This window comes from Cottoperca gobio, chromosome 3 (genome assembly GCF_900634415.1).
Source record: "Cottoperca gobio chromosome 3, fCotGob3.1, whole genome shotgun sequence".
Taxonomy (NCBI): domain Eukaryota; kingdom Metazoa; phylum Chordata; class Actinopteri; order Perciformes; family Bovichtidae; genus Cottoperca; species Cottoperca gobio.
Window position 1 is genome coordinate 21540555 of NC_041357.1, and position 12110 is coordinate 21552664.

General features: G+C 38.9%; 1 long non-coding RNA gene across 1 annotated transcript; it reads right to left on the reverse strand.

The window, feature by feature from the left end:
• Window positions 1-2389: 2389 nt before the first annotated feature.
• LOC115024080 (uncharacterized) lies at window positions 2390-11402 on the reverse strand. Its single transcript, XR_003834075.1, has 2 exons — window positions 11311-11402; window positions 2390-2894 (listed from the first exon to the last, which is right to left on the reverse strand). It is a non-coding gene; the product is annotated as an uncharacterized LOC115024080 (long non-coding RNA).
• Window positions 11403-12110: the final 708 nt, after the last annotated feature.

The following is a 12110-nucleotide window of genomic DNA, read 5'->3' on the forward strand; positions in this document are numbered from 1 at the left end:
TGCCTGCCAGCTGGTTTTACCATATTGTCTCCAGATTAGTGGACATCGAGCCACTTGTGAGCCACTAATGCGTCTGTTTCATCATGTTGTTCTTCAGCTGTTTATCATTGGTGAGATTTTCCTCCTTTCTTCTAAATCACAAGACTGAATAATAATAAGAAAAAAACTTTTAATTATACGGAATATAGGCTTATTTAGCTGCTGAAAAGGAACTTATAGTGCCACTGCAGACCCTTAAATTTGCCAAATAAGGAATAGTGCTGATGAGGTGAGAAGCAGAGAATGCCTAAAACAAACTGTAGAGGGGCTCCAGCAAAACAGCCAGGGGCTTAAGATATATTAAATTACCATGATTGGGACTTAAGGCATGGTTAAAGCCTTTTTGAGAGGCTGGGGAGCCTCATAGCAGAGCTATTCATGTCTGGGGAGCTGGGTCAATAGGTTAGGGAAGTTCACAGGACCTGATTCTATTCTTATGCAAACGCAGAGTACAAGACCTAAAGCTCACTGAGTTGGAAGATATAAATGACTGGACAATCATCTGCAGCCCTCCACAGACACAAACCTGGTCTACAGCTGCCTACTGTCTGAGTTCAGTCTGAATGTCTCACTTCCTGCTACGAGAGTGAAATGTACATGATGATGATACTGAGTGCCACATTTTGAAGTCTCTGAGAAGTAATGAGTATTAAATCCAGTCCTGTCCTTGGTGAATAATGCGACCTCTGGTGACTCCTAATACAATAGACAACATTTATCTCCATCTGTTGACAGGTAGAAAATCTGATCAGAATGAATGGATGAATACACACTGAGTGCCGTGAGAGAGAACACCTGCAGCCAACAGCTCATGAGTTCCTGCGGTCAAAGACAAATCAGGCTTTGATGATCGAATGTGAAAAAAGAGAAGGAAAGTATGTTGACAGCTGTATTGTTGAACATCTCATTCCAAAACCATGGGCTTTAATATGCTGCTATAACAGCCTCCACTCTTCACTCTCAACATTTTGGATCCTGGCTGCAGGGATCTGCTCCCATCCAGGCACAAGAGCATGAGTGATGTCCAACACTCATATTGGGTGATAAGGCCTGGCTGGGGATCAGGTCAGGGCTCTCTGCAGGCCAGTCAAGTTGTTCCACACAAAGCTTTGAACGCAATTTATTAATGGATGTTCTTTATCCATTTTGATATTGAAACAGGAAACGTTTTGCCTCAAAGTTAGTAGCCAGTGATGGTCTCGAATAGGACTGTCCACTGAAGCTTTCCTGTAATTGGAACAAACTGTCTAAACCATGGACAGCCAAAATATAAATACAGTAGATAAGACCGTGATTTAAACTCGTAACTGCTCAACTGTCACCAAGAAATGTGTTTTCATGTTTAGAAGAATTCTGATAGTGGATAAAAAAAGAGAACAACTGAGCATGAACTTTGATTCCTCTTCATTATTGTTTTATATCAGACACTGAAATAGGATATTCTGCTATGAGAGAGTATAATATATGCCTTCATACTAGTTAATGTAATAGCGTTGGGTCAGATAACACCTGAAGCATCAAAGGAACACACACACGTGTCTGTCGGCTTGTGCCGGGTCAAGTTGTGTCCCAGGAGAGTGAAAGGTCATGACTCCCTCTGTCCGGCAGCAGACTGACGCTCTCCGGACACGAGGTCTTCACATTGTGGGAGGCAGTTTACTAATCTGCAGCTTAACACTGCAGACAGACTGCAGGAGTTACACGCATGAATAGTAACGTTTACGACACAACAGCTGGTTTGTAATACCATCATGTAAGATTACATCAGCTCTTTCATTATGAGATGACACGAGAGGAAGAAGTAAAAATGACTGGATTCATCCTTTGTGCAGATGAGACGAGGTCTTCTTAAGTTAGGCCTGTATTATTTATTTATCCATTTTTTATTATTCTATAAATTCTTACACATACAGAGAAAAATAGTGACATAGTCGCATTTTCAAGTCTTTTGAGAAATTTGACTCATCTGAGCAAGTCAAGCAAATGTTTTATGGAGAGTTGCTGTCACATTATTGTGTTGTGAACCCATTTGGTACGCCACAATACGAAAACCAAGGCATGACTCAAGAGTTTGAATTTAATTATCACTTTTTTTGTGCTCTTTGTCATTTATGTACGCCAAAGCCCTCCCCCCACCCCTACAGTGTTTACCTGTTCCCTGCTTTCATTTGTTTCGTCTATTTTTATATTGAGAGATGAATGAATGAAAGAACATTGTTACTATATTACTAAATAGATGTTTCTCCCAATGGCTCTATAAATGTTCTTTTGTCAGCCTGTCTCTGTCCTACAGTAGGTGCTGACACACACCTGCCTTTATGTTTCAACACGATAAATAATAAACCAGTCATCATATTTCTCTAACATTTATTTAATTGAGTAAAAAACAAAACATGTCATTCAGATCGCTTTGATAATCTCAAATGTCGTATGAATAAATTAACCATGTGTAAGTGAATGACAGAAGCCTTTCAACATTTTGATTTGAAATGCCTTCATCCGAATACTAAATACATCACAAATAATCAACAACAAAGCACAAAGTCAATATTCATTTATCAAGAGGAAGCTGGGTCATAAATCATAAATTATTTTTACTAATTTTTCAGAAATGACTCTCAAAAAGCAGATAAATAACACAAATATCATTATATTTAGAGACTATAAAACACATTCAAACCTGCTGTTTTTATGCAAAGGTTTAATGGCAGACTAGTTGTATATGAGCTGTTGCTATAACTGTATTTGCAGCCTAGTTGCACAGAGACGCAGCTCCATGTATTTGATTAACACACTGATACGAGCTCTGAAGATTCTCCACAGCACGGCGGCATCAGCATCATTATGGTCCTTTTCTAAGAAAAAAGAAAAAGAATAAACATAAGAGTCCAGATTCAGCTCTGCAAATCAACATGTACATTTGGAGAGTCAGATAAAATGATGTCCACTATGAACATATACACTTTTCTCAAACTGGTTGCATCATCTCAGCACGTTGTATTCTTGTCTAATGAATTTCAGGCAGGAGCTTGACGTGAGATCAGCCCTGCAGCCATGCCGCTGCCAGATTCACCAAATTATATATAAAGAGGTTCCCGGACAATTTAATCCCACTGGGAGACATGGTAAGACCCTTTCTTTGCCAATTTTCACCCTCTCTCTTATTCAAACCTCCCCTTTCTTCCTGCAGCTTCACAAAGCAGGATTGTGCTTTCTTTTTTTTTCATGTTCCCTCATATCTTTTCTCAGTATGGCTGCCACCCCCGAGCACCTCAGAGCGTGCAGTTTATGCAAATCATCAGCCTTTCATGCTCAAAGTTGAATGAGACCTCAACACAATCTATCTCCCTCTCTTTCTCTCTCTCTCACACACACACACACACACACACACACACACACACACACACACACACACACACACACACACACACACACACACAGGCTTGGTTTGAAAATATATGCGTCTTCACGATCATTTTTTCATTTCATTTCAGTTTTTGTTTTTAATGTGAAATGATTTACTTAATTACAGGTGGGCATAATGAAGTGAAGTGTAGCAAGTGTGTGTGCGTGCGTGCGTGCGTGCGTGCGTGTGTGTGTGTGGGAGGATGTGGCTGGAAGTGTTGGTGAAGAGTGATGTTAAGTGGTGGATGGACACAAGAGTTGGTTGAGGAGGAAGAGAGGGGCGTGCCTGTGTGTGTGTGTGTGTGTGTGTGTGTGTGTGTGTGTGTGTGTGTGTGTGTGTGTGTGTGTGTGTGTGTGTGTGTGTGTGTGTGTGTGTGTGAGAGAGAGGATGATGAATGTGAAATTCTTGGTGTTCCCAGGGTCTGGGTGGTGTTTGAAAGGCCTGAGTGGGGGCAGCTATGGGGGTGGGGGGGCTTTGCCCAGCTGTTGGGGGGAACCTGAGTCTCTCTCTCTCTGACAGGCTGTCCTTTTCACCAGCGCATAGCCGGGCCGACCAGCCCGCTGCCATAACAACGCCACAGGCCCTCTGTCATAGTAACGCCATGCAGTCACTGCAGAGCATGGGGGGCGCGGGGGGGCGCGGGGAAGGGGAACGACAGAAGTGAATGAAGAGTCGAGACGTTTCCACCCCTGTGAACTTGAACTTGACTGACAGTCTGAACGACTGGCGGGGGAGAATGGAAATCCTTTCCTTTGAGATTTTCTTCTGTGATTTAGTTCCCACAATACTTTTATATTCTGTGAACAATCTGCTGTGTAAATCATGAATGAACATGTTTTATTATGAGTTCATCTTGATGTGGAGCTTGATTAGGTTAATTTAAAATAAGATAAGGTAATAAAAATGCAATAGTAAACTCCAGAAAAGGCTCGAGTGGACCATGAGTTAATTTGTTTTGGTCAAATTTCCTAATAAAATATTCCATTGCAATTGAATTACTTTAAATTGCCCTGTATAATAAATAATAAAAATGTTATATTATAATAAATACCAACATATATTAATACATATAACCACTTCAACAACTAATAATAATAATAATAATAATGAATGAATCTTATCTAATACTATGTAATACTATGTAATTATTACAAAATATCTTTACTACTCATTACTTAGTATTTCTAGTATTTGTGCACAACAACTTGAATTCCTCTAATTATCTCTTGAGACAGTTGAGGACTGTGAGGAGCTGCAGCACAATAATAATGAGGCTGATATGTTCAGTGTTTATCTCCATGTATATGCCTGAGGGTCGCTGTGACGTGCAGCATGTTTGCTCCAGCCTAAAGCCGATGAATGGCGACTGGTCCACATCGGGGGTCTTAGCTGCTCAGACCCACTCGACCATGGGAAAAGAGCGAGCGGTGAAAGGTCCCCTGTCGCTGTTACAAAGCCAAGAACAAGCCATAGCAGGATAATCACGTTTATCCCCAGATTAAGACAGGATCGCAGCTGCGGTATCCTTGTGGGGAGAAAGTAGGCTGCAGGGACGTAAAACATACAACTGCCTTCAGCTCACGGACGCTCATGTTCCAGGTTCTGGTATTGAGACACAAGGCTGGTTGTCGTGTTTGGATCAGGATGCCAGGGTCATACTGTACAACCCCCCGGCTTTGTTCTGGTAAAGGCGAGGCCTCATCACAGAAAACAAAACGGCTCTTATAACGGATGACACCTGGCAATGAAAGCATCACTCTCACATCGCGCTTGCGATCCATCACTAGTTTACTTCTACAGTCAAACTTTGAGTCTGATCTTTGTATCACCTCGTCTCCTTCTCTGCTGAAAGGCGAGGTGCAGCCGCTGACACATGGCAACAGAGACAGATCATCTAACGCCCCCAAAAAACACACTCAAACACACGTTACAATGAAGACCTGCATGCTCATGCGTCTCCATGTCTTCTGATGATGCTTCCAGTTTTAGTATTTCGATATTGGGCTGTAGTGCATTTTGTCTTTAGTTTAAAAGTTTCCAATCCTTTTAAATGTGTCTCTCTTTAACATCTGTGCGATTGGTACAGATATACTAATATAAATCAATAACTATTAATAGCTTTTACTTTATTAGCGTACTTCTACAAAAGCATCTATTCAGTGTATTTTACACAAAACGGAAAGAATCACTTGAATTTCAATTGGTTTAATGGTGTTATTATATGTTATTTATAGTTTGTTTTATTTCATTTCCAGGTCCCTATTTGAACAAATAAATAAAACGTATTTTGTTTTGGTTATCTTATTTTTGTTTGTTTTGTGAATATTTGGCCAGGTGTGTGTGGATTGTAAATGAAATGTAGTTTTGGGAGTTGTTTGTATTCGGCACAGGACTGTGCTCTATTGAGTTACATCTTATGAATCAAGGATACACATTTGACACAATGGCCTCATTCTTTTTCATTAACATTAGTTCTGGCATGAGACCACACACCCATACACTGACTGTGAGAGAGTCACTCACAGACATAAAGAGGCAGGAAGACAAAGGGACAACTTTTCCAGGAGACACTCTCATGGCTGCAGTGCTAATGCAGGCATCTGCCACTGTCTGGTCTGACGCGACGTTCCCACCTCACTGCCCGCCTGGAGTTTACTGCAGCGCCCTCTCACATATACAACGTTTGGAAAAAGAATAGGCGGACCTTTGTCAAGTGCTCCTTTCACAAAGCAGCCATTGTGGAGCGAAGCCAGGATCAGAATGATAATGTGGATGCTGGCTACTGTTTACCAACAGGTCTCCTGCAGCTGCAGTGCACAGCACCGACATGCAGCGTCTAAGAGGGCTGCACTGTGTTCATGCATCAGGGGGGGGGGGGGGGGGGGACTTGTACTTTAGTACAGGTGCATATCAGGTGTAGGTCAGTTATTAATTACCTTATGTATTACTCGCTCTGAAATCTGACAGATCTTTTTTTTCTCCAAAATAATTTTCAGGAATATTTTTCAATTATGTAAGAAATGATTTATGATGAACAGCCTCGTTAAAGACAACAGGGATTGTGTATTGAGCGGCTGAAGGCCGAAGAGAATGAGGGATTGTTTTTTTTTACTAAAATCATTTTAGCTATCAGACATGCTGCCACATAATTCCAGATATTTCATTATTTTTACTGACACTAAAACAAATATATGACATACTCAAGAATGCTATACAAATCAAACTGAGTCTTCCAAACACACAGAAATGTTTAAGTCCAAGAATAAAATACATTTTTAAGATAATAAGGCTGATTTTCACATGTGCTCTGTGTTGGTAGACTCAGTGTTTTGCTGTATGAGCTCATATTATCACCCAGCTTCACACCTGCCCCTCCCCCCAGCATCTTGTCTAATTACAGCCTGGTGTCTAATAAAGGAACAGTCCCCCTTTTATTTTTCAAGCCGCGGCGGCAACTATTGAGACCAATTCTTGCCTTTGTCATGATAAGAAAACAGAAACGTTTGAACACAGATTGTTACGTTAAACTCAGATGGCACGCGGAAGACAACAGGCCTACAGAATTATAAATCAGTTTATAAAACACTGGAAACAGCGACAGCTTTGACTGTTTTTAACTCAATTGTCCTAACTGGTGTCAATAACAGCACCTTAACAGTCACTTTGTGCAATATTTGATTGTTTAAATAATACGGACAAATTCAAACAACATTTCAAAGCAATTCAATTGAATTTTAAGAAATTACATTGTATAATTATAAATGTATACATGGTGGTTTGTGTACACTGTTTTCAGTATTTTTGAACTCAAACTTTAAATATGTTTACTTGTAAGCCAATAATAAATGAATACATATTAAATTATTCAATAATCCACCGCTAGAAATTAAATCCTGCCAATTAGGAGACAGCTTTTAAAGCTATTTCTCTTTTTCATGTTTCAGAAAATGAAAAGTTGACACATTATTATACAAGTTTTGGTGTCTGGTCAAATATTTCAGGGCAGGTGGGAAGGTGGCTTGGAGTAATAACTTGAGTATTTATGTTTTACAGCCCAGGTTGTAGGCTTACTATTTATGTGTTTTTACTTATAGGCAATACTAATTATTTTTCAGATTTTAGTGAAGGCCTCTAAGGCAGAGCGTCAAAGATAAATTCAGGTAAGGTTTATGGGCGAATCATAGATAACTTATGTACTGCACCTTTATTAAAAATATATACTTAATGTCAAAAGTATTTACTGTCCATTTCCTTCGTCTATAATTTAAATATTCATATTGGTCTTGTTCTCCAGACAGGCAGATAACAGCGGATGAAGGGGCACGCTGGGTGCTGCTGCGCCTTTAAATACTCTCTCTGCTCCCCTCGTTTCTATGCAATTATGTTAATATGCAGAGCTTGTCTGGCTCCTATTCATTATCGGCTGGAGTTGCATGATTGTTTCCTTTATTTTCCATCTTTGTAAGGCCACTCTTGTTTTTTTTTTTGGCAGGCCTGCTTTATCCCACCACAGCAAAGGTCTGGCGGAGAGACCAACAGAGAGCGCTCATGTCGGATAAAGACTTTCTGCAAGGAGCGTTTATGTTTGCAGCACATTGTCCTGTGTGAGCTTTATTCTCTCTGTTTCAACACTGCGGATAAAACACTCCGCTCTGTAAGTAAGTAGCCTATTATCTCTGGGCTGTATTTGTAACATAACCCGGGTAGACGAACCCAGGTTTTTTGGCGATACATATTTAATTGCATTGCACTGGAAGTCCACATGACACATTTAAACTGCGCGTTTGTAAAGGTGAGATCAATGGACAGATGTTTGAAACGGCGGTAAAGGAAGGAAAGCTACATGTTCTCTATTATACATCTCTAATAATCAGTCTTTGAGGTATGGCCTGTTTGGAAAAAAAAAGGGCCAACGTGCTAATGTGAAAACATAGGCCTGCTTCTCCAGTCTGACTTACTTATAATTCATGTTTATTGATTCATTAACGAAAACGAGAATCATTGTTTCCACAACTGTGTTACTCATCCCGGAGGTTGTTGTTGAAAATGATTTCCATGTTCATTGTTCATGTGACAAACTCGTGTTGGCTGTATCTCTGCCCGTTACACCGACATGATAAATAATAATTAATATATTAATTAACTGATGGGTCTGTAGGATCTTTACCAAAGCAGATTTACAGACTAGAGGCCTGTTACTTTGGCCTTTAATTGTCTGCCAAAAATAAAATAAAAAAGAAGGCACTTCTCTGGAAGAGGTTTCATATAAGGGCCTTATACAAGGTCTAATAAGGTTTATTTATCTACTATATTTTAAAATAATTATTAGTGAAATAATTTCTATAAATGTAAGCTATAACAATATTTGGGACTATTTAATTGAAAGGTGGTTTCTCTTTTTAAAGGATCAAATAGACACAGGCATACATACACAAGCTTTTGAAAACATGCTGTGTTTTATTTTTTTCAGTGTTAATTACTTATTTATAACTGCAAACCTTTTCTTTTCCATTAAAATCAGTGATTTAGATTTGTTTGTGTGCCATAGTTCACCTGGAGTCTGACATAAGGGAGTTGTGGTCACATTGGATCTGACAGGAGATTGCAGTTCTTAAAATTCAAATATCCAGAATTTGGAAAATAATATGTGGATGATTATATATCTGGGAATGTGTGGGGAATTAATTTTATTTTTAATATGTCATGTTCACTATAAAACAAGCCACAATGATGTAACTGGTCAAATCTGAATCAGGGTTTCATAAGAGGTTCGTCTTTGATAGGAGCCTGTCTAACATTTACTATTTAAAGGTGTGCAACATTGTGTTGTTTCTCTAAACTTGACTTAACTAATTAGACTTATTGCTATTTCCACATGCACTCGTGACATTAGTGTGAGATGTCAGGTATACAGGAACAGCAGCTTTAATGAAATCAAATGTCATGAGATGTCTACCACCGAATCCTTGATTCATTCATTCACTGTTCAATCACAGAAGCAGTTATATGTACACTGACTCATTGATCGACCTTTAAAAGGGCTCAGTAACGTGACCTCACTGATTACATGTAGCTACATCTCTTAGTTAGTGAGATCACACCACAGAGGAGAGTTGTTGTAAGACAGGAAGGCTTAAAGACAGCACTGATTAGACTCTGAGAGACAGCTAACGATGGAGCATTTAAAGCGGCCCTGCTATGTGCCACCACAACCATTTTAGAGGCAGCAGGGAGACCCCGTCAAGATGGCTTCCATATAGACAACACGATGTGTTGGCAGTGAAGAAGGCTGCCAGCACAGGCTTTACTTTCAGAGTAAAGATGTTACAGTGGTGGCCATTTAGATTAAGCAAAATGTTTGAGTTTTTCTTTGCATTTCCAACACCTGGTGTAAAAGTATTGACAGGATATAACTGCTGCACAATCTGTGTCTGCACATCAAACTCTTCTGTAGCAGGATTTGTTTGCTGTCATGTTTGAACTGTTTGTGCTGATTTTATTCTTAACATTGTTTTGTATTAAATGTCCTACTTTGCATGATGCTTTCTTTCTCCTTCCTCTCTTTTATCCCTGTTAAGCTGTTTATGGTTTTCTTTCTCCTGTTCTATTTTTAATTATCGCTCTAACCTCAGGCCGAGGGAACAGTTGAAAATGAGCCTTTTGGCTAACACTGGCACATTTACAGTGATGCTGATCAATGTGCATCGTCGCTGAGAACAAAATAAAACAGATCTTTGTGTCTTTCAAAATGAAATGATGCCTCTCAACACAAGCAAAAGTGGATTTTTTTGGTTTCTTATAACACACTTTCACTTTTCTTTAGTTGCATATAGCTTGTCTTATAGCTTACATCTATTTTTGTTCAAATCTATAGTGAATATGAAAAGGTATGCACCTATGAAGCCACAAATATCATATTCTTCCACATACTTATCATCATTCACAGCACAAATAAAGGATTTAATATCATTCTCATATGTATGTAATGAAAAGAATGATTAATATTTAAACCGATAATGGAAGTGAGCTAGATCCAAGTTATACTCAAAGCATTTGAGTTTAGCAATAGGAACATGAAGCCGGACTTGCTTTGGTGTATTTCATTGTTTTAGGTTTGTTCACCAGAGGCTTTAGTGAAGGGACAACTTAACAGCAACTATGATGCACAGAAATGGTACGAGGTATTACAAGTATTACAATGTGTCTAAGAGAAGCATGGGACAGCAATATCCATGTGTCTGATTTGTATAAATATTCATTCCTATGTTCCCTGTGGTCTCAGGTGACAGAAAACAGCCTTCAGAAAAGTCAGTTCTGTCTTTTGCCATGAGAAATCTCCCAGACAGAAAAAAAAGGATTAAAACAATAAATATTAGAGAAAATCTTATTTGTGTCTGGCCTCTACGTTGGGTAACTAAACATGGGATGTATGATGTTTATTGGTATTTAAGAGGCTCAACAAGAAACCAACACATTAAATGAGATAATTACTAAATCAGCAAGTTCAAGAGGAGACATTGTGGAGGCATATTGCACAGGGGTTATTCTCAGAAACTTAAATAAAAAGACACATCATTTGTTATGTATGTTTTCCTGTAACTAATAATTATTTTCATTGTCGATGAATCTAATTGGTTTAAGTCAGAAAACAATTTCCTGAGGTCTAAGATGACGTCATCAAAGTGTTTATTTTGTCCGACAAAGAGTCAGAAATTATATTCAATTTAATATCACATAAGATTAAGAAAAGCAGCAAATCCTTACAAATGAGATTATTATTCAGTCGATCGACTAAATAAACTCATCGACTAATTGTCTCAAGCTCTAATCATTTGCATGTTCAGATTGATAAAACTATAACCCACCTGGAAAGACATGATGTCCTCTTGTGTGTTTCTTTTTCTTTATTCTCATTAACGCAGGAAGCTGAAGGTTTGGAGGTCATTCCTACTTTCGGTTATCTAGCTTTATGATGGAGGAATAACACTCATACAGCTAGATAACCAAAGACAGGAACAGGCTCCGTTGTTGACAGAAAAGGTAAGTCTGAAGCTTCCTGGGAACAAAGAAAATTATTATAGAGTTAATGGTTGCCTAATTGCAGGCTTAATTCAACACGGCAAGGGCTTCAACTAGCACAGTTTGATTTTAAAAACTGAAATAGCTCAACTTTAAAACCAACTGAAACCATCGTGTTTAAGCCTTTCAATCAAATACAAATATTTTCATCAAAATACACAATTAAAATGGATTATCAGTCTGGCAGCCACAGACAGACCTCAAGTCTCTAATTAACATTTTAGACAAATACAGTCAGATTACTAACTAACTTCCTATGAACAAAGTTAAGTAGAGTCACAGACAGTATGTGGCTGTTGACAAGCCTTCCACCAGCTCTTATTGCACTTTACCTTGCTACTTTAAATAATATAAAATGTACATCTATGTGCCTGTTTTCGGTCTCTACACTGCCTCCCACACTTTTCAAATACCCACCCTGCTTTGCTGTGAATACTTTAGAACTTCATACATCTGTTGGATGTGGATACTGTCAGGGGCCATATAGGCCTTAGTGCTTGTGCCTTGCAGTAATCACTTCTGTTTTCACAACCATGGTGTGATACTATCATTGATATCATGTTATTAAAGGGATACTCATAGTCAA